The sequence below is a fragment of the Sciurus vulgaris genome (assembly GCF_902686455.1).
Source record: "Sciurus vulgaris genome assembly, chromosome: 9".
Classification (NCBI taxonomy): Eukaryota; Metazoa; Chordata; class Mammalia; order Rodentia; family Sciuridae; genus Sciurus; species Sciurus vulgaris.
In genome coordinates, this window is record NC_136469.1 from 5,542,383 (window position 1) to 5,561,956 (window position 19,574).

Sequence of the window (19,574 nt, forward strand, 5' to 3'; positions counted from 1 at the left end):
CCCCTGTACCTGCTCTTGTTCTGTGACATGGGAAGCACAGGGTTGTTTGAGGTTTTCCAGGGATGTGGTCCTCAGAAGGGGTCCTTGGTTTTCATCATTGTATCAGAGTGTTTTCCATATGCCTGAAAGTAGCATGGACATGGCACTGGGGTTTTAAGGACCTGGAGAGAGACCAAAAGATCAGGTAAGAAGAATGCTACTGAATGCTACTGAATGCAACGTTCTGCTGGGAAAACATCACCACTACTCGGCTTCTTCCAGCCTCCCAACTCACGGCTCCCTTCCCCTGACCACCAGGTCTAACGATGACCCCTTACCTGCCCACAGGTGCACCCCTGGCCTACGGGCTCCTTGAACATCACCCACACTTCTGTAAGGAAGTCTGTGATTAAATTCCTTGTCAAGGCCCCTGGGTTTGCCATCTCTGTCCTGCCATGCCCGTTTGAGCCTGAACTGATTTTGCAGCTGCTGCTAGCCTTTCCTGCTCCTAGAACATCATGACCGGTTAGCACAGGGAGTTCTCCCCACCCAACCAAGCCTCTACACGAGACCAGATACACCACAGCTGGTTGTGTGAGGACGATCTTCCTCCCCCCTCCATCTCTTTCCCTCCACAATTGCCACTCACCCAGTACAATAGGCCTACACCATTGGTCCGATGTTCCATGATATATATTCATCCCACTCCCCATTATGTCTTCCCTTGATACATTTTTTTTAGGCTACGATTTAGTAGGCTAAAAATGTTAAGAGAGATCAGAACACTTAGACATTTTCAGTTTTGGTAACTAAAAATGTGACTCCATCTAGCCTACATATTCAGAAATCCACTGGCTTGACATCTGAGGCAGGGGTTCAGAGCTGGGGATTTACCTTTGCTCAACCATGTCACCTGGCACCCAGGTATGACCTGCTTCTCTGCTTCTCATTCTCATTTAGTAGACATCAGACTGCTCCAACTCTTTGTGTGAGCCTCCTCCTGGAACCACTCCTGGGGAAGCGCTATCAGATTTCCCAACACATCTCCTTTGGTTTCCACTGTGGTCTGGCCTACACATTCTCATTCTTGAGTTAATCAGAAGTTAAAACATCTCTCTGACAGAATAGGCAAGAGGGGAGAATCGGTCACAATGTCACGTTAGTGGGACTACTAGTGATTAGCCCAAGGCAGATGCTTAAGGATATTGGTGATGACATATTTTTGCTTTGCTACGAAGTTGAAGTGTTAGCTGAACAATTTCAAAGAAATATTCACCTTCACCTTCTCTTCAGGTGATTCATAGGGAAATACACTTTTCCATTCACTTATTCCTTCAGGAAGTTTATTGATCACTGTCTGGACTAAATGCAGTCAGGTCCAGAGTTTCAGGCTACTTAATGAACAGGGGCTAAATCACAATTTTGTCCTTGGTGATACCTGCAACTAATGATAAATTACTAGTATTATCTAGTATTTTAGAAGAAAGTAGACACTGTTTGGAAGTTTTGTGTTTGAATTTCTCATCCGCCATTTGCTCCTAATCTAATTGGGTGGGGGGATTTTCATGGTTTCTTTTACTTCATTTTTTTTTTTTTTCAGGTTCACCACATACAAAACAAAGTTGGCTGGAGTCAGAGGTCTATTTCTAATCTCTGCAATTCCTACTTGATTTTATAGAATTTTCTTCCTGTTCTTTCTTTTTCAATTCTTTAATCACAGTAATTTATTTAAATATAATGGACTAGGTTATTATTCGCTTTTGAATAGTCCATAAGACTATCTACTTAACTTTTAAAACTAGAATGGACCATAAATCAGCAAGACATAACAATCATAAACATCTATGCCCCAAACAGTGGCTCATCCATGTATGTCAAACAAATCCTTCTCAATTTCAGAAACCAAATAGACCATAACACAATAATACTAGGTGATTTTAACACGCCTCTCTCACCACTGGACAGATCTTCCAAACAAAAATTGAACAAAGAAACCATAGATCTCAATAACACAATCAATAATTTAGACTTAACAGACATTTATAGAATATACCATCCAACCAAGAGCGAATACACTTTCTTCTCAGCAGCACATGGATCCTTCTCTAAAATAGAACATATATTATGCCACAAAGCTAATGTAAGCAAATACAAGAAGATAGAGACACTACCTTGTATTCTATCAGATCATAATGGTTTGAAGTTAGAAATAAATGAAAGAGTAAAAAACAGAAGCTACTCCAACACCTGGAGATTAAACAATATGCTATTACATGATGAATGGATAACAGAAGATATTAGGAAGGAAATTAAAAAATTCCTAGAGGTAAATGAGAACAAAGAAACATCATATCAAAATCTTTGGGACACTATGAAAGCAGTACTTAGAGGAAAATTTATTTCATGGAGCGCATTCAATAAAAGAAGTAAAAATCAACAAATAAACAACCTAACACTTCAGCTCAAAGCCCTAGAAAAAGAAGAACAGACCAACACCAAAAGTAGTAGAAGACAGGAAATAGTTAAACTCAGAGCTGAAATCAACGAAATTGAAACAAAAGAAACTATACAAAAAATTGACAAAATAAATAGTTGGTTCTTCGAAAAAATAAACAAAATTGATAAACCCTTAGCCACTCTAACAAAGAGAAGACGAGAGAAAACCCAAATAACCAAAATTCGGAATGAACAAGGAAATATCACAACAGACACGATTGAAATACAAAACATAATTAGAAGCTATTTTGAAAATCTATATTCTAACCAAATACAAAATTTCGAAGACATCAACAGGTTTCTAGAGACATATGAATTGCCTAAATTGAGCGAGGAGGACATACAAAATTTAAATAGATCAATTTCAAGTAATGAAGTAGAAGAGGTCATCAAAAGCCTACCAACAAAGAAAAGTCCAGGACCAGACGGGTTCTCAGCTGAGTTCTACAAAATCTTTAAAGAAGAGCTCATTCCAATACTTCTCAAAGTATTCCATGAAATAGAAGAGGAGGGTACCCTCCCAAACTCATTCTATGAAACCAATATTACCTTGATACCCAAGCCAGACAGAGATAAATCGAGGAAAGAAAATTTCAGACCAATATCATTAATGAACATTGACGCAAAAATTCTCAATAAAATTTTAGCAAATCGCATACAAAAATATATTAAAAAGATAGTGCACCACGATCAAGTGGGTTTTATCCCAGGGATGCAAGGTTGGTTCAACATCCGGAAATCAATAAATGTAATTCACCATATCAATAGACTTAAAGTCAAGAACCACATGATTATTTCAATAGATGCAGAAAAAGCATTTGATAAAATACAACACCCCTTCATGCTCAAAACACTAGAAAAAATAGGGATAGTGGGAACATTCCTTAACATTGTAAAGGCCATCTATGCTAAGCCCATGGCTAATATCATTCTAAACGGTGAAAAACTGAAAGCATTCCCCCTAAAAACTGGAACAAGACAGGGATGCCCTCTTTCACCACTTCTATTCAACATCGTTCTTGAGACTCTAGCCAGAGCAATTAGACAGACCAAGGAAATTAAAGGAATACGAATAGGAAAAGAAGAACTCAAACTATCCCTATTTGCGGATGATATGATTATATACTTAGAGGAACCAGGAAATTCCACCAGAAAACTGTTAGAACTCATAAGTGAATTCAGTAAAGTGGCAGGTTACAAGATCAATGCTCATAAATCCAATGCATTTTTATACATAAGTGAGGAATCCTCAGAAAGAGAAATTATGAAAACCACCCCATTCACCATAGCATCGAAAAAAATAAAATACTTGGGAATCAATCTCACAAAAGAAGTAAAAGACCTCTACAATGAGAACTACAGAACACTAAAGAAAGAAATCGAAGAAAACCTTAGAAGATGGAAAGATCTCCCATGTTCTTGGATAGGCCGAATTAATATTGTCAAAATGGCCATACTTCCAAAAGTGCTATACAGATTCAATGCAATCCCAATTAAAATTCCAATGACGTACCTTACAGAAATAGAGCAAGCAATCATGAAATTCATCTGGAAGAATAAGAAACCCAGAATAGCTAAAGCAATCCTTCGCAGGAAAAATGAAGCAGGGGGTATCGCAATACCCGAACTTCAACTTTATTACAAAGCAATAGTAACAAAGACGGCATGGTACTGGTACCAAAATAGACAGGTAGATCAATGGTACAGAATAGAGGACACGGACACAAACCCAAATAAATACAACTTTCTAATACTAGACAAAGGTGCCAAAAATATGCAATGGAGAAAAGATAGCCTCTTCAACAAATGGTGCTGGGAGAATTGGAAATCCATATGCAACAGAATGAAACTAAACCCATATCTCTCACCCTGCACAAAACTCAACTCAAAATGGATTAAGGACCTTGGAATCAGACCAGAGACTCTGCAGATTATAGAAGAAAAAGTAGGTCCCGATCTTCAACATGTCGGCCTAGGACCAGACTTCCTCAACAGGACTCCCATAGCACAAGAAATAAAAGCAAGAATCAATAACTGGGATAGATTCAAACTAAAAAGCTTTCTCTCAGCAAAGGAAACTATCAGTAATGTGAAGAAAGAGCCTACAGAGTGGGAGAATATCTTTGCCAATCATACTTCAGATAGAGCATTAATCTCCAGAATCTATAAAGAACTCAAAAAACTCTACATCAAGAATACAAATAATCCAATCGACAAATGGGCTAAGGAAATGAACAGACACTTCACAGAAGAAGATGTACAAGCAATCAATAAACATATGAAAAAATGTTCAACATCTCTAGTAATAAGAGAAATGCAAATCAAAACCACCCTAAGATTCCATCTCACCCCAATTAGAATGGCGATTATCAAAAATACAAGCAACAGGTGTTGGCGAGGATGTGGGGAGAAAGGTACACTCATACATTGCTGGTGGGGCTGCAAATTAGTGCAGCCACTCTGGAAAGCAGTGTGGAGATTCCTTAGAAAACTTGGAATGGACCCTCCATTTGACCCAGCTATCCCACTCCTTGGCCTATACCCAAAGGATCTAAAATCAGCATACTACAGAGATACAGCCACATCAATGTTCATAGCTGCTCAATTCACAATAGCCAGACTATGGAACCAACCTAGATGCCCTTCAATTGACGAGTGGATAAAGAAACTGTGGTATATATACACAATGGAATATTACTCAGCCATAAAGAATGACAAAATTATAGCATTTGCAGGCAAATGGATGAAATTGGAGAATATCATGTTAAGTGAGATAAGCCAATCTCAAAAAGACAAGGGACGAATGATATCGCTAATAAGTGGAGGATGACACATAATGGGGGGGAGGGAAGGGTTAGTGTTAGGGTTAGAGTTAGGGTTAGGGAGGGGGGCAAGTATGGAGGAAGATAGTACTGTATAGAGGGTAAAGAGGGATGGGAGGGGTGGGGGGAAGGGGAAAAAATAACAGAATGAATCAAACAACATTATTGTATGTGGATTTATGATTACACAAATGGTATGCCTTTGCGCCATGTACAAAGAGAGAGACAACATGTATCCCATTTGTTTACAATAAAATAAAATAAAAAAAAATAAAAATAAAAAAATAAAAAAAAAAAGAAGTTAAAAAAAAAAAAAAAACTAGAATGGTTGGTATTAGAAATTTTCCCTATAACCTGTAAATGATGTGAAGAACAAAACCTTACTATTCAAAACATAAACCATCCCATTTGTAACTAAATGTATTCTAACTAAACTTCAGTGGGACTGAAATATAGGAAAGTATGATACTATTCCTATAATTAAAAATAAAATGAAAAGAGTATTTGTTTCAAATAAACATCAATGCTATTTATGTAATTAAGTTAGAAAAATGGATAGGAGTCATACAAATTCACAGGAAGCATTAACACCTGAGTAAGTTATTTAAATTAATTCCAAAGTGTTTTTAAAATAAATCTCCAGTCGTCACTTTAAGACTGCTTAGCTCAGTTCTCTTTGCATCTGGAGTTCACTGGACACCAAGGAGTGGCGTCTCTGAGGCCAAGCCTGGTGGCCTTTGAACACCTGTTTTCATACACTCACACTGTTAACACCCTGTGCTGGGACATAAGCATCTTCAGACTAGATTCTCTTAAATGCAATGTACCCAGCTCCCCTCTCTTTGTGCAATCCTGTCCACTGGCCAGCTCGTCTCTGCAGCACTGTACATTCAGTGCCTCGCTGACAGTGTCTCCTCCATGCCCTCTGCCTGCAGAAGCCCCATTTATTCATTCTATAACTAGTTAGTAATCAATCTGTGTACAACTCTTCATATCTTATTCAAACAACCTACTATTTCAATGGAGTGCTTCTTCCACACCATTGAAATTCTTCCCACCCAAAGCACAACAGCCCAATTGTCAAATATGGTGGCCACAGCTAAGCACCAGTTCACATTCTGACGTTGATCATTGGGTATTCCTTCCTTGGCTTCCTGACTCTCTTTCCAGACTTTAGTTTCTCTGAATACTCCCATCAGGTGATCACTAGCTAGACTCTCTGGGCAGACTTCTTAAACTTGGGATTTGCTTTTAAAGCCTGGCAGAGTCAACATTAACTCAACCCTCCTCCCTGCATTCTGCCCAACATCAGCCTCCTGACCCACTGGTGCTATGTGCATACTTGCTGTCAGGACGCAGGAGCTGAGCTTGATTCTTCACCGTAGCAAATGCTTCACCACGCCTTTTCACTCCTCAATATTTCTCGACTGCCCAGTTAAAAAATGCATTGCTTATTATTGGACTATGAACACTGCCACATAACAAAGACATAGATTTGTACTGAGAAGGCAGGGTACTGCTGTATCAAGTACCCAAATATGTGGAAGTAACTTTGGTAATGGGTGGAGTTTTCTTGGAAGAGTTTTTAATTGCATGCTAGACAAAGAACAGATTTCCATGGAGAGAATTTTGATGGCAAACCTGGCGAGTGATCAGAAAGAAAAGAGCAGTGCTGTTTAGAAAGTGTCTGTCTTCTTGGAGAACACCTGTGTGAAGGTAAAGGCCATTCTGTTGTGGTTTCAGGAACTTGTTCTTGGACAATGGAGAAAAGGGGATCCTTCTTATAATGTGGCAAAGAACTTGGCGGACTTGGGTCTTCATTCTAGTTCTGTTGAAGATAGAACTCAGCAATGAAATTGCACATTTAGCTGGGGATGTTCCTAAGCAGAATATTGAAGGAGCGACTTGGTTACATCTGACTATGTAAAGTGTAGAACAAAGAAATGACTTGAAGACAGAATTGTTAAGAAAAATGAAACTAGAACTTAATTATTTTAAAAATCCTCATTATCCATATCACCAGAGAGAGAAAAAGAGAGAGAGAGAGAGAGAGAGAGAGAGAGAGAGAGAGAGAGAGAGAGAGAGAGAGAGAGAGAGAGAGAGAGAAAGAGAGAGAGAGAGAGAGAGACGGTGTTTAGAAGCGGGTGCTAAGAGTATGACCACGTAACCCTTTCAAGAGCCCCAGCACTGAGCCTGAAGACACCGGGAAACCTGCAGCCCCCACCCCACCAGGTAATTCAGAGACCATCAGGCCCGCCACTCACACGGCAAGTCACAGAATAAAGACCTGGTGCAGTGCAAACCCAAAGGCAGGGCTTCTCCAGCCTGGACAGCCAGCGCCCCAGGTAGGGGCTACAGCGCCCACTGCTGTAAGGCACATCCTCCTGCGCTCCGCTGAGCCACAGGGCATGCTGCACACAGCGGCAGTGCCACACCCACAGACCAGCAGGGCCACCTCATGTGCTTCCTGACCCCAGCCCTAGACAGCTATGCATGTGACTTCAGTCCCAGGGCACTGAGGCAGGGCCAACCACCCTCCCCAGTCCAGAGGGCAGAGCAGACATACAAAGGGGGCTGCTGCATGGCTGTAAGGTCACACTCATGTGGGATCTGCAGTCAAGTCCTTAGTTCCCCTTTCTCCTTGATGAACGTGGACTTCTATTTTCCTGCCTCACCATTATATTTAGGAAGCACAGATGTATTTTGTTTCATAAGTGTGTAGTTTGAGACAAATTGTACCTCAGAATCAAACATAATTTGAATCACTTATATTTAATGTAGATATTTAGATGAGACTGTGAACTTCAGATTTTACAGTGGATAATGGAATGAGTTAGGACTTTGGGGGCTGCTGGCATGAAATTAGTATACTTCGCATGTGAGAAAAACACATTTTAGGGACCAGGGGAGGAATGCAATTATCCTGAATATTTCTGTCCACCCCCTAACTCAAATTCACGTGTTGAGAGATTGACCCCAATGCCATGATACTGGGAGGGAAGGCCCTGGGGAAGCAATCAGATTATGAAGGTCACACTCTCAAGAATAGGGTCAGCAGTGGCCTTAAGAGGGAGCTCTTGAACACAAGGAAAAGCCTGCTGGGCATCCTAGACTGTGGCCTTCACAGATCCCAAACACGCTGGCACCTCCACTGTGGGACTGCCAGCCTCCAGGACTGTGAGGCATGAGCTCCTGCTGTGCAAAAGCACCTTTCCTACAGTACTGAGTTACAGCACCCTGAGCACAAGCACCTCTCCTACAGTACTGAGTTACAGCACCCTGAGCACAAGCACCTCTCCTACAGTACTGAGTTACAGCACCTTGAGCACAAGCTCCTCCCCTATTGTACTTAGCTACAACACTCTGAGCACACCAAGACAACACTGAAAATTATTTTTGGTTGTCTTCAATTTCATTCCCTATAATCCGTTTTAAAATTTTACCTGTATTATTAAAAATTGGGTTGTTACTAGAATTGCATTGAAAGAATTTTTTAATATATAACTTTATTATATATATGAGCTGTGAATATTACAATTCCATGTATAATTGGCCTTTTAATTTTCTTAATGGTGATCTCAAAAGAACAAGTTTCATTTTTGTCTTCTGAATCTTGGTAAGGTCTAACTTTTATTTTTTCATGGTTTGTGCTTTTTGTAGTCTCTGTAGAAAACTTTATGTATTCCAGAGTTTCAAAATTTTCCTCTTATATTTTCTTTTAAAAGTTTCATAGGTTTAGTTATGTTTAAAGATTTGAGTTTTTAAAAAATAATAACTAGCAAATCACAAATTCAATAAGACCAACAATATCAAGCAGAATTAGAAAAAATCTGCCTACTTAAGTCCTATCTATGTAGTGCAGCTGAAGAGAGAGAAAAACACAATTCTCTTAAAGTTCAAAAGTAAGATAAACAGCTAATAGTTTCACTGCAATAATGTAAGCCAGAAGACATTGGGATGGCATTCTCATATGCTTAACACAGGTTGATGAGTTAAAGCATCCTTTAAGAATGAGGGTGAAATAAATTCATTTCCGGCAAACAAAAGTTGAGCTAGTTTCAAGCAGCAGAAGTTTTCCAAATGAAAAAAAGCATTATTCAAAATAGAGAGAAATATAAAAAGAATTAGGTTGCCAGGATATGTGGATAAATATGAAAATATTTTGATGTACAGAACAATATAATGATATCTCAGAGGATGGAAAATGTATTCCTACATGAAATTAAAGTCAATAATAGTATGCATGCCTGTAGTTACTGTTCTAAAGTAAGGGTGCAGAAAGTTTGAAAGTGATAGGGTTAAAATACGGCTACGATACTAAAGAAGGTAAAATCACGGCGGCTGTACCAGTGCCAGACAAAATGCATCTTGAGACATAAGGCACCACTACATGAAAGAGGCCCCGCTGTGTGGTGCTACCAAGCCGAGTCCCCAGTAACCAGAGCCAGAACCATCCTAGGTATGTCTGCATCCAGGCGTGTCGCGTGGGGAAGTGGAGAGCAGACAGCCAGGTAGAAGTGGGCTGGAAATGGCCTTCCACCTCACAGCCTGGGGAGAAGGGCTCACACGCAGAGCGTAGTAAGCGGACGCAGGAGAAGCGACGATATTTAAAAGGGGGGAAATCTCCCCAAGGCATCAAAACGTGCAGCTTGTTGGTAAGACTGGTCGGCTTTCCTCAGGATGGCCCAGGCGTCTCCTTCGGCCTCCCCTGCAGCCTGAGTTCTCCACATGCCCATCACCGAGCTTGGCTGTTCCTACCACCACGCTGTGGCTTGTCTGAGGCCCTTCCTCTCGCACTCGCCAGGCAAGGCTCAGCCTTCCCTGACTGCCTCCCGTGGGCGAGGTACCCTTCTAGAGGTTATTATGGTTGGCCCTCACTCTCAGCCCAGGAGCTCAGCACTCAGTGCGGGGGTCTCTCCTCTGGTATATTATCTTATTCATCCGTCTCATGTAACTTCCTGGCAGAGCCTGACACACACCGTTGACTCAAGAACTATTTGTTGAATTCGTTAATTTCTTGGGTGATGATAAGCAACTCATTGCACTTCTCTGGTTGTTCACTTTCTATCTGTAGAATAAACAGGTTGGACCTTCACTTCCAAATTCCCCTTTACCAATAAATTCCTACCTTTCTGAGAGTTGAGGCTCTGGTGTGGGCTTATTAGTTGGAGATTGCAAGTGGGCTGTTGGCATGAAATCTTGCATCAGAAAAACAATGAAATGAAATGGGATGTGTCTTAGAACTGAGGCCTCATAATACCTGCAGAAACCCACCTGAGAAGACTAAGAAACAGATGCACTTGGCATCCTGCGACCCTCCTGCACCCCATGTCTTTTTAGTATACACGGCTCTATAGCTGTGATCCAGTTTTGTTTTTTTTTTTTAAATAATGGAAAACAAAGTTAGAATTCTATTGTCTCTATTTATTTTCCTGTTTTATGTTAGATTTTATGGTTTTTCATTACAAATTCCATTACAAAACCAGAATAGAAAAAATCAAAACCCCAAAAAGTTCCTGGGGTTCTGTCTGGAAGCAAACGCTGCCCATTGTTACCAGATTTCATTAACCTAACCATAATCAGAGGCCAAGGCTTTCCATTTGTTTCGACAAACTTTATGTCTAATGGGAAGACAGATTCACATTGAGGTTCAGAATAGATTTCTTAGACTCTCTAAAAAGATTTCTGCAAAAAAATGACTTATGTCTTAACATGGGTTCTACCCAAAGGAATTGAGTTTCATGTAAACTCAGAGTTGTGAAACCAACTTTTCACAAAGCATGAAAAGCTATGCTTTTAATTTTAATTTAAAAATGCCCAAGTATAAGATAACTACGTTACGTTTCCATAACTACCTCTCCATGGTTACCTTAACAATACCTTCAGGGGTGGTTGCCAATAATATTGTGAACTGGATGTTCAGTGTCCAACGTAGTTGGCCACAGCATCCTGCCCTGGGCTGTGTTTAATAAGTGCACCATGGAGACTCCGGCTCATTCCTGTGGTGGGGAGAAAACCTCTGAAGAAGCTGAGGCTCCAGAGTGGCTGGGTTCGCTATTCTCGTGCAGATCCGGAGCAACAGGAATACAGTGGAACTGGAGGAGTCTCAGGAAAAGCGAGGGTGTGAGATCTGATGGGGAAGGAGCCTTTCACCTCACTGATGGAGGTGATTCAATGACAGATAATGTCATATCTAATGTCCTATGTCTGTCACCTATGTCCCACGCGGGTGAGCATGCTGTGCACCAAGGGTCAGTGAAGAGACAGGGACGTGGTACCTCTGCAATTCAGCCCCGTGCTGCAGGTAACGGAAGCTCAGTGAGCAAGAATGCTTTCACAGGATGACGAAATGGGCAGGCCAGGAAATACCAATAGTTACAGAGAGGACGTTTTAATTCCCAGACCAAGTTCCATGTGGCTTGCTTTTAAGTTACTGAAGTTCAAATACTTGAAAGACCTGTTCTGCCTGATGAAACACATGCCACATGCCACAGCACACTTAACAGATCTCTTCTTCCAGTGTGATTGCTCAATGCACAAACTGAAAGGGTAACTTCCCAAGGTGAAGACAGAAGCACTCCACAGCAGGATATTCAAATGTCCAGGCCCAGAACATTCCCTCAAATGACTATGTTCTTTGAAAAGCAAACAAGTTACCATGGAAAAGATTCAGTGTGCAGAATATTCTTGATTTCCATATAGTACTTTATGAAATGACAAAGACACATATAGACCCAGTTTTTAAAATGTGCTATTCTCCGGGTCCATGGCACTCTAACACAGAGGAGCTGGTGTTCACGTGGCCTTGCGCTCTCTTCCCTTCCTACTTCTCCTCCAGTTGTCTCATTCTCCTATATTATGGGACATCCAAAAAAAAACAGTGATAAATGGTTTAGCGACTCATAAGTCACTTCTGGATGGTAGAACTGGATCAGAAATCAGTAAATCTAGGAGCCAGACTCAGCACCTTCCCGGGAAGGCCTTGTGTACCCTACGCGGCAAAATGCCAGTGGAAATCTCTGTTCCTCGAACCTCGTTCCATTTGCCCCGCAGGGTTTGACTGGGCACGCTGTCTTATCCTCAGAGAAGTGTCCAGCCATCTCTGGGAAGGCTGTCCTGGTCCAGGGGTGACACTTTCAGCATTTCGTCACTCTGCTTGGAGATGAATCTAAGTGGAACTGGGCAACGTTCCTTCCCATCGCCATCTCACTCACGATGCTCATCAAATATCAAATAGTAGACACTTTGCCACACATGCCTTTTACAGCCACCATTTCATTTCATTACAGGTTCTAAAACGTATGGGTAAACTTTTCTTTTTCCACATGGGGAGCATGTTTCACATGTGCAAAGGATAAACATCCAAACTTCCATGAACCCCCAATTCTGTCTCAAGTCAATATGATCTGCCATGTTGAATACAGTATGATCAAAACTAAACTCTCCATGTGGATCTTAGAGTGAATGTTCATCACCCACTGAACAGGACACTCCATGGATCAGGCCCGAGCTGACCGTGCACACTGCGCGGACCTACGAGGACCTACGAGGACTCACGAGGACTCATCCAAACACTGCAGCTGTGAACGAGAAATCTTCAGAACACCAGCTGCGCTTGCCTCTGTGTCATCGAGCCCGACGCTCACATCCCAGGACAGCTGCCTAGGCCCAACCTCCTTCAGCAGGCTTTGGCTCGCCTCAAGGGATCTCGAAGCTCCTGTCCAGTCGCTCTCCCCTGAAGGTACCCTGGCTCAGGGTGGCCCTCAGGGAACAGTGCAAACCTCGCTCTTCATCTGTGGTGGAAGGTGGGCAGCGCTGAGGCAGCCTCCTCCTCCTCCCTCTCCCGTCCTGCCCCGCTCATTCCTGTGTTCTCCTCCTGGCTCGTAAATCAGCCGCCAGAGGGAGAGGGAGGACAGAGGACTCAGGGTTCCTCTGCAAACTGGCTGGAACAAGCAGGCCAGGGGAAACAGGGCCAGGAGTTCAAAGCCACAGGAGCCCAGGATGTCACTAAGACCAAAGCATCAAGTTGCAAACCATGAAAACGGCGTTCAGAAAAGGGGCCTGTTCCCAAGGTCACGCAAGCTCCAGGGTGGGTCTAGAAACCTCTTTTCCTGACTTTTATGTGTTGAGGTTTGTCCAGAAATTCGTGCCAGGAGGAGTTTTACCCAAAATCTTCTGTGTGGTCACAACCCTGGAGGAGCACAGAGGCCCAGTGTCCAGCGGCGAGGCCTGCTCAGCGGGCCATTGTTTTGTTATTTACTGAGCACTTTAGAGGTTGTTCAATTTGCTTCCCCTTTACTTTTTTAAAGTGTAACACTGAAGGTTTTCCAGCAGCCAAGTGGGATTCCAGCAGCAATTTATTAAGTGATTTCATTGCTCTACAAATAAACTGAGAGTGAGGGACAGATAGGTTCATATTTTGGGGCACAAACTTACTCTCTATAGAGATATTGTCAAATGTGCTCTGTTTATGTGGTGTGTTTGTTAAATAGGCCTAAATGTCTTTTTATTTCTCTCTTTCATGTTTTTCTTTTAAAGTACAAAGGTGGGTACCTGGTTTACGTATTTTTACTCTAAAATGGCAAAAGAATTATCTGACCCAAGGGCATTTTAATTGGTTGATGCTTATTTGTACAATATCAATTTCTTGAACCCATTCATGTATGAACACTGTAACCCACAGCAAAGGATCGATTCCTATCTTAGATAAATTTATGAGAATTAAAAACTAAAACTCCTTCATAAAGGAATATCTCAAAAAACTCAAAGAAGGAAATTAACCACAAGAAAAACAAACAGGCCACTGTCATACCTGGCTAGTTACATGATGGATGTCAAAATCCTTAAGATCTGCAGACAAGGAAATGAAGGAAAAAATACAGACACATGCAGTGTAATGATTCTAACACCAATTGAAGCCCACCAAGTTAAGGACGTGCTTGCTCACCTCGAGGGGTCCATCAGACACCACTCCATGCTCCCAGGGAAGAAAGCTCACCACACATGTCCTCTGACCTGCAGCTTTGGGCTAGCAAGCCCCTGATCCTGGCAGGCCTCGTTTGATTAAGCCTGGAAAGCTCGGACACCTAGCCAAACTATTAAAAGGCTGCCCAGCTGGACAGGAGCATTTCTGAAGCCTTAGAAGAAAGACTTCCTAAACCCTGTGGGATTTCTTTATTCTTTAATGTCTGCTCACTGTAGTATCTTTTACCAGATCATCAGACAGGTCACTCCTGTCATTCACCTTATTTTTAGAAGTATATGAAGCAGATATTGTAATTCTAATTTTTTGTGTTGGAAACTGATTCTCGATTCCCATCGTGCCACACTCGCCATCATGAACGGGTAAGTGTGATCACAGCAAGGTGTTGCAGGAGAAATTCCGAGAGAGAGGCCGAGCGAGAGGTGCCCTCACATCCTACCAAAGGAACCATGTGGCATGCGCTGCAGGGACCTGGAGGGAACAGAGCAGGCGGGTAACACTGGAGAGGCCAGCGAAAGTGCTCCAGGAAGAGCAGACGGCCCCACCCAGGGGCAGCAGCACGGGCCTTAAGAAGCAGGCACAGGCGAGGATGGAGTCACTGACACCCACCGGAGATGTCCCCAAATGTCAAGTCAACAGAATTACAAGTCAGGGAGAAGGCAGGAGGACTGGAAGACAGTGCAGACAGTGAGTGCTGGAGTCAGACTCTTCAGAAGCACCTAGAAAGTAAGGACAACATACCCATGGTGACTGGAAAAGGGGCACGTGCGAATAGCCTGGAAGACGGCATCTGAAAGTCAGGTCTCGTGTATTCCCTGAATCCATGTGGCGATGCTGAGGGCAAGTCTGGTGAGGGAGACCTTCAGCAAGGCCACCCTCGAGGAAAGCCTCCTGTCCAGCCCTGGGAAAAGGCTGCCTGGGTCTGACTTACCAAGACACTTCTCTTCCTCCAGCACCAGTTTCCTCTCTCCCTCGTGCCTGTTTCTGAAATGTGCTGCCTCACATCCCAGGTAGGGTGTTCAACACGAATGTCCCGGGCCAGTCTTCCAGAACCTAACTCGCTCCTGCTTTACAGCATCTCACCTGCTGTGGGGTTCCTTCCCACCCCCTACCATTTCACGTCGCACCCCGGGGGGGTGCAGATTCAGCACAGTCTCTTCTGAGGGAAGCCGATGGTGGCTGATTTAGGACTAAGAGAACACGGAAAGGATCATAGAACAGGACCCTGCCTACAAAGCATTTATCAGTAATGACCGAGCAGTTCCAAGTATGCGTCAAAGTCTCCCGGAAGGCAGGTCCAAACTCCGATTGCTGGGCTTACCCAGTGTTTCTGGCCCTGTGCAGCGATGGGGCTGATACGCCTGCCTGGGACCACACTTCAAGAATCATCTCTCTATGAGAAGACTGAACCGTGTCCTTAAGTACTAGCTGACATCAATGTCCCCTGGATTTAGTGAGGAACTCAAAGGGACCTCTTGTCTTCAGCAGGTACAACAGTACAAATGAATCATTTGTCAAGTAGAAGAGATGCTGAATAAGAATTCATGGTCTAGTCTTTACAGTTTGGATGTTCAGGAGGTAAAAGGATTAATTGCTCAATGTCCTTAAGTAAAATTTTGCCTCTATAAATACCTAAGAATAAGAATGCACACTCATGTGTTAAACTTGTGATCCAAATCACACCCTCAAAGCGTGCTAAGGTCAAAGGAATCGTATTTTGAGTGGCAGCAATGAAAACGTTGCTTGGCCTTTATTCCTAATTCAGACTCATACAGATCTTTAAAGTGGCATTGGCATTCAAATAGCTTACTTTTGTTCATGAACAGTAAGGACTTTATTCATGTATCAGCACGAGAGTGATGACTCTCGTGCTGTAAAGACCAGCTGCCATCATTAATCCATCTGCTGACCATTGTTTCTCGCTGCTGCTGTGGGACAGAACTAGACTACACCTGCGGGAGGTCTGACATAAACCTAGTACCAAGACAAGATTTTCCTGGCATCTGAGGAATGCCTGAGGAGTTCAGGACAGCCATCTCACAATAGGCCAAAGTGTATATCGAGTACTTCAGGCTAAAATTGCTTAAAGAACTGCAACTTCAGGAAGAGCCCTTTGGCCTGACTTTCCTGCCACTTAGCGACCCACAGACATTCACCTGGGAGGGAGGGATGCGCTCCACATACCAAGGCTGGAGAACGTCTTGATCACTGGACTGGCTGTGGGCGGCCATCAACCCTATAGGCACGCTCTGAGCAACCCTCGCCTTCCACCAGCCCCCCACCCGCCATCAGTTGCATCCCAAGTGTCACCTCTCTGGTGTAGTCTTCCATTTGTCCCATCATCCCTTCACGGAGTTCTTGTTCTTTGTCTAACAGTGAGGGAGCACCATGCTTCCTGTGGAGACGCCATATACCTGGGAATTTCATAAAACATCCAAGCTTTTCTCTTGTTACCCATTCTCGTTGATTGGGTCCCACATCCAGGCCAGGAGTTCACAGGAGAACTGAGGGGAGATGAGACCTCTCCCTGTGACATGTTCACTGGCTCTCCAGACCAGAATGTCCCCAGCCACGGCTTGTTCTGGGAACTGTTCAGCATCGTGGAAGTACATTCCATGGGTATTTCAGCTTAGTGTCCCACCGGTCACGAGGACACCCTGGGCAGACTTGCAACCCTTTGCTTGGCTCTCAGTCCCACCAACCTCGGCCAGCCGAGCCTCCCCGGGCTCCACTCTATCTCCCCAGCACACCAAGAGGGCTGGGGGTGTGGCTGTCACTCAGGGCCGCTCCTCCTGATTGAGACGGTGGCCCAAGTCGCAGCTTCAGTAAAATACTGAGGTGATCATGGGTATTGCTTTCTTTTCTTTTCACAGATATTACAGTTGTATGCAATCGATTTTTCTGATATCCAAATTGCATTTTGAGAATATCTGTGAATTATTTATACCTATCTATGGACAGACACACAGAAATGCCTTCCACTTTTCCAGCTATTCCAGAGGGAAGTCTATGCTGTAGTCCTCTCGGAGTGGCCTGGACAGAGTGGCACGTCTCCTTCTCCACAAATGAACACACGTATCTGTAAACTGGGTAGCTGACTATCTTGCCCCATGTCAAGATGATGGGACTGGAATTCTGGGGTTCCATCCATGCGCTGAGCACTCCAGCAGAGCGTGCGCAGCAGGTGGCCAACCATTCTTGGTAGTCTGATGGCAGGCCCACAGGCAGGGAGTGGCAGGACCTGAGGGTGGAGGTGCCAAGGAGCAGACTTGCGTGGATAGCGTTGCAGGCTCTGAAAGCTGCTGGCCCCTGAGGAACGGGTGACCGCTGGGCTTTCCTTTAGGCACTGTTCTGGGGGCGGTACAAGGGGAGGATCTGGAAGCACCCAGACCAGAGATAGGAAAGCAATGCAGCCGTCTAGCTATGAAATAAAAGCATAATAATTATGGGCACTCAACTTCTTAAAACAATTACTCAGTTTTAGAGCTTTCTTTGATGATAAGCATGTTTAAAAGTATATAAGATCGGAAGAGATATGTTAAAAACTAAAAATCAAGAAATCGCACATTTGAACCCTCTGAATTAAAAGTTCAATGACTTTATCATGAAATTAAAACAAAATATCTGAGACAACTTAATAAAGTGTTTTTTTTTTTTCAAGGATGACTAAAAATGGGTCCTTCTGATTGAAGAGTGGCTAAAAAAAGACGGCTTTTGGGGGAAAGGCATTCCACAATACATGGAAGTCAGGTTCTCACCTATGGATGGAAACAATGCTTAGCTAGCACAGTGGCTTTCAAACCTTCCTGGCAACCGATTTTACCTTACAAATGAAAGCATCTGCGGAAATGCAATGAAGACTGAGAAGGGACCAAGTGACCCAGACCCCTGCCCAGGAAGCCCTTCCACCCTGTTCCACGGCGTCACAGTCCCTAAGGGCTCTGCCTGGAATCCAGACGAGTGACACAGCTGGGAAGCCATTAACCTGACTACACATAAGATCCAAAGTCAGGTGAAGTATCAACCCACTCATCAACGTCACACGCACGTGCGGACACACACACCACACACACACTACACACACCACACCCCGCCTGTGGATCATCTAACACCTAAATCAGATGGCCATTACAATTTGTTTTTGTTATATGTTTGCAAATAGCTGATTTACCTCCAAACTGGAGCAGCTACAGGAAACACAGTTCCCCAAAGTAGTTCTGACCTTAAAAACTAGACCAACAAGTCTTATGAAAATACCTTTTTTGGGTCCAGAATATTAATCTTGCCATCACATGATGTGTCTTGAAGACGTTGTGACAGGTTTACGTGCGACACCGAGGTCACTTGCAAAGTGGGAAATCTATAATTATATGCTGTGTAGTCAGCTGCTTCCTCCCGGCAACTACCCTGCACGAAATCTGCCATTAACTCATCAAAAAACTCTCCAGGGAGCGCTTGCTCTCATAAACCACTAACCTGCTAAGTGTGGATTTAAATTATTTTGTTGAGTATAAATTCAGCTTTAAAAAAGAGCATTCCCTTTTAAATAAGAGGAAAAGCCATAGGGCTGGGACCAATATTTACCTGTAAAAGCTTTTGTAAATAGTTGCTGAATAGAAAGAACAAATCAATAATGACATTCTCCCTGTTTTCTTTTATTTATGATTCCATTTTTAATAAATATCCAGAAGAGGTAAATTCATAGAGACAGAAAGCAAAAAGTCAGAGGTTGCCGGGGACTGGGGAGAATTAGGGTTGCATAAGCTACGGAGCTTTCTTTGGGGATGATAAAAATCTTTTGCAATGCTCCCTATTTTCTTACTGCTGACTTATCACTGGTGGTGACACACCTTTGTGGGAGCCTGGAAACACAGCAAGAGAGGAGGAGAGGAGCAGATTCTGGAAACAACAAAGTGGCAATAGGAAGTCTACCTCCGACTGGTTTAAACAAGTGGATTCAATTCTCCAACCAAAAGACAGGCAGGGCTGGATGGGCCAGAAGAGGATCCAGGTGCTGCCTGCAAGACTCGCTTCAGCTTGGACAGTGCTCACTGCTGAAGGTGAAGGGATAGGGAGAGGTCTTCTAGGCACACAGCAGGAGCAGCTGCATTTCTACTGGAAAAGATAGTTAAGAAAATGTAAGAGGAGACAAGGGTCATTATGCAATGATGGTGGGCTCAAACCTGCCAAAAGATTTAGGCTATAAATATGGACCCAACACTGGAGTAGCTAAATATTTAAAGAACTAACTGTTTAAGAGAAATGAAGTGAAACAATACAACAACAGCAAGGAA

At 43.1% G+C, this 19,574-nt stretch overlaps 1 long non-coding RNA gene across 1 annotated transcript in view; it reads right to left on the reverse strand.

The window, feature by feature from the left end:
• Positions 1-12,048: 12,048 nt before the first annotated feature.
• LOC306669519 overlaps positions 12,049-19,574 on the reverse strand; it is a 111,497-nt gene continuing 103,971 nt past the window's right edge. Inside the window, exon 4 of the long non-coding RNA XR_013766142.1 lies at positions 12,049-12,148. This is a non-coding gene — a long non-coding RNA (uncharacterized lncRNA). The remainder of the gene's footprint in view (positions 12,149-19,574) is intronic.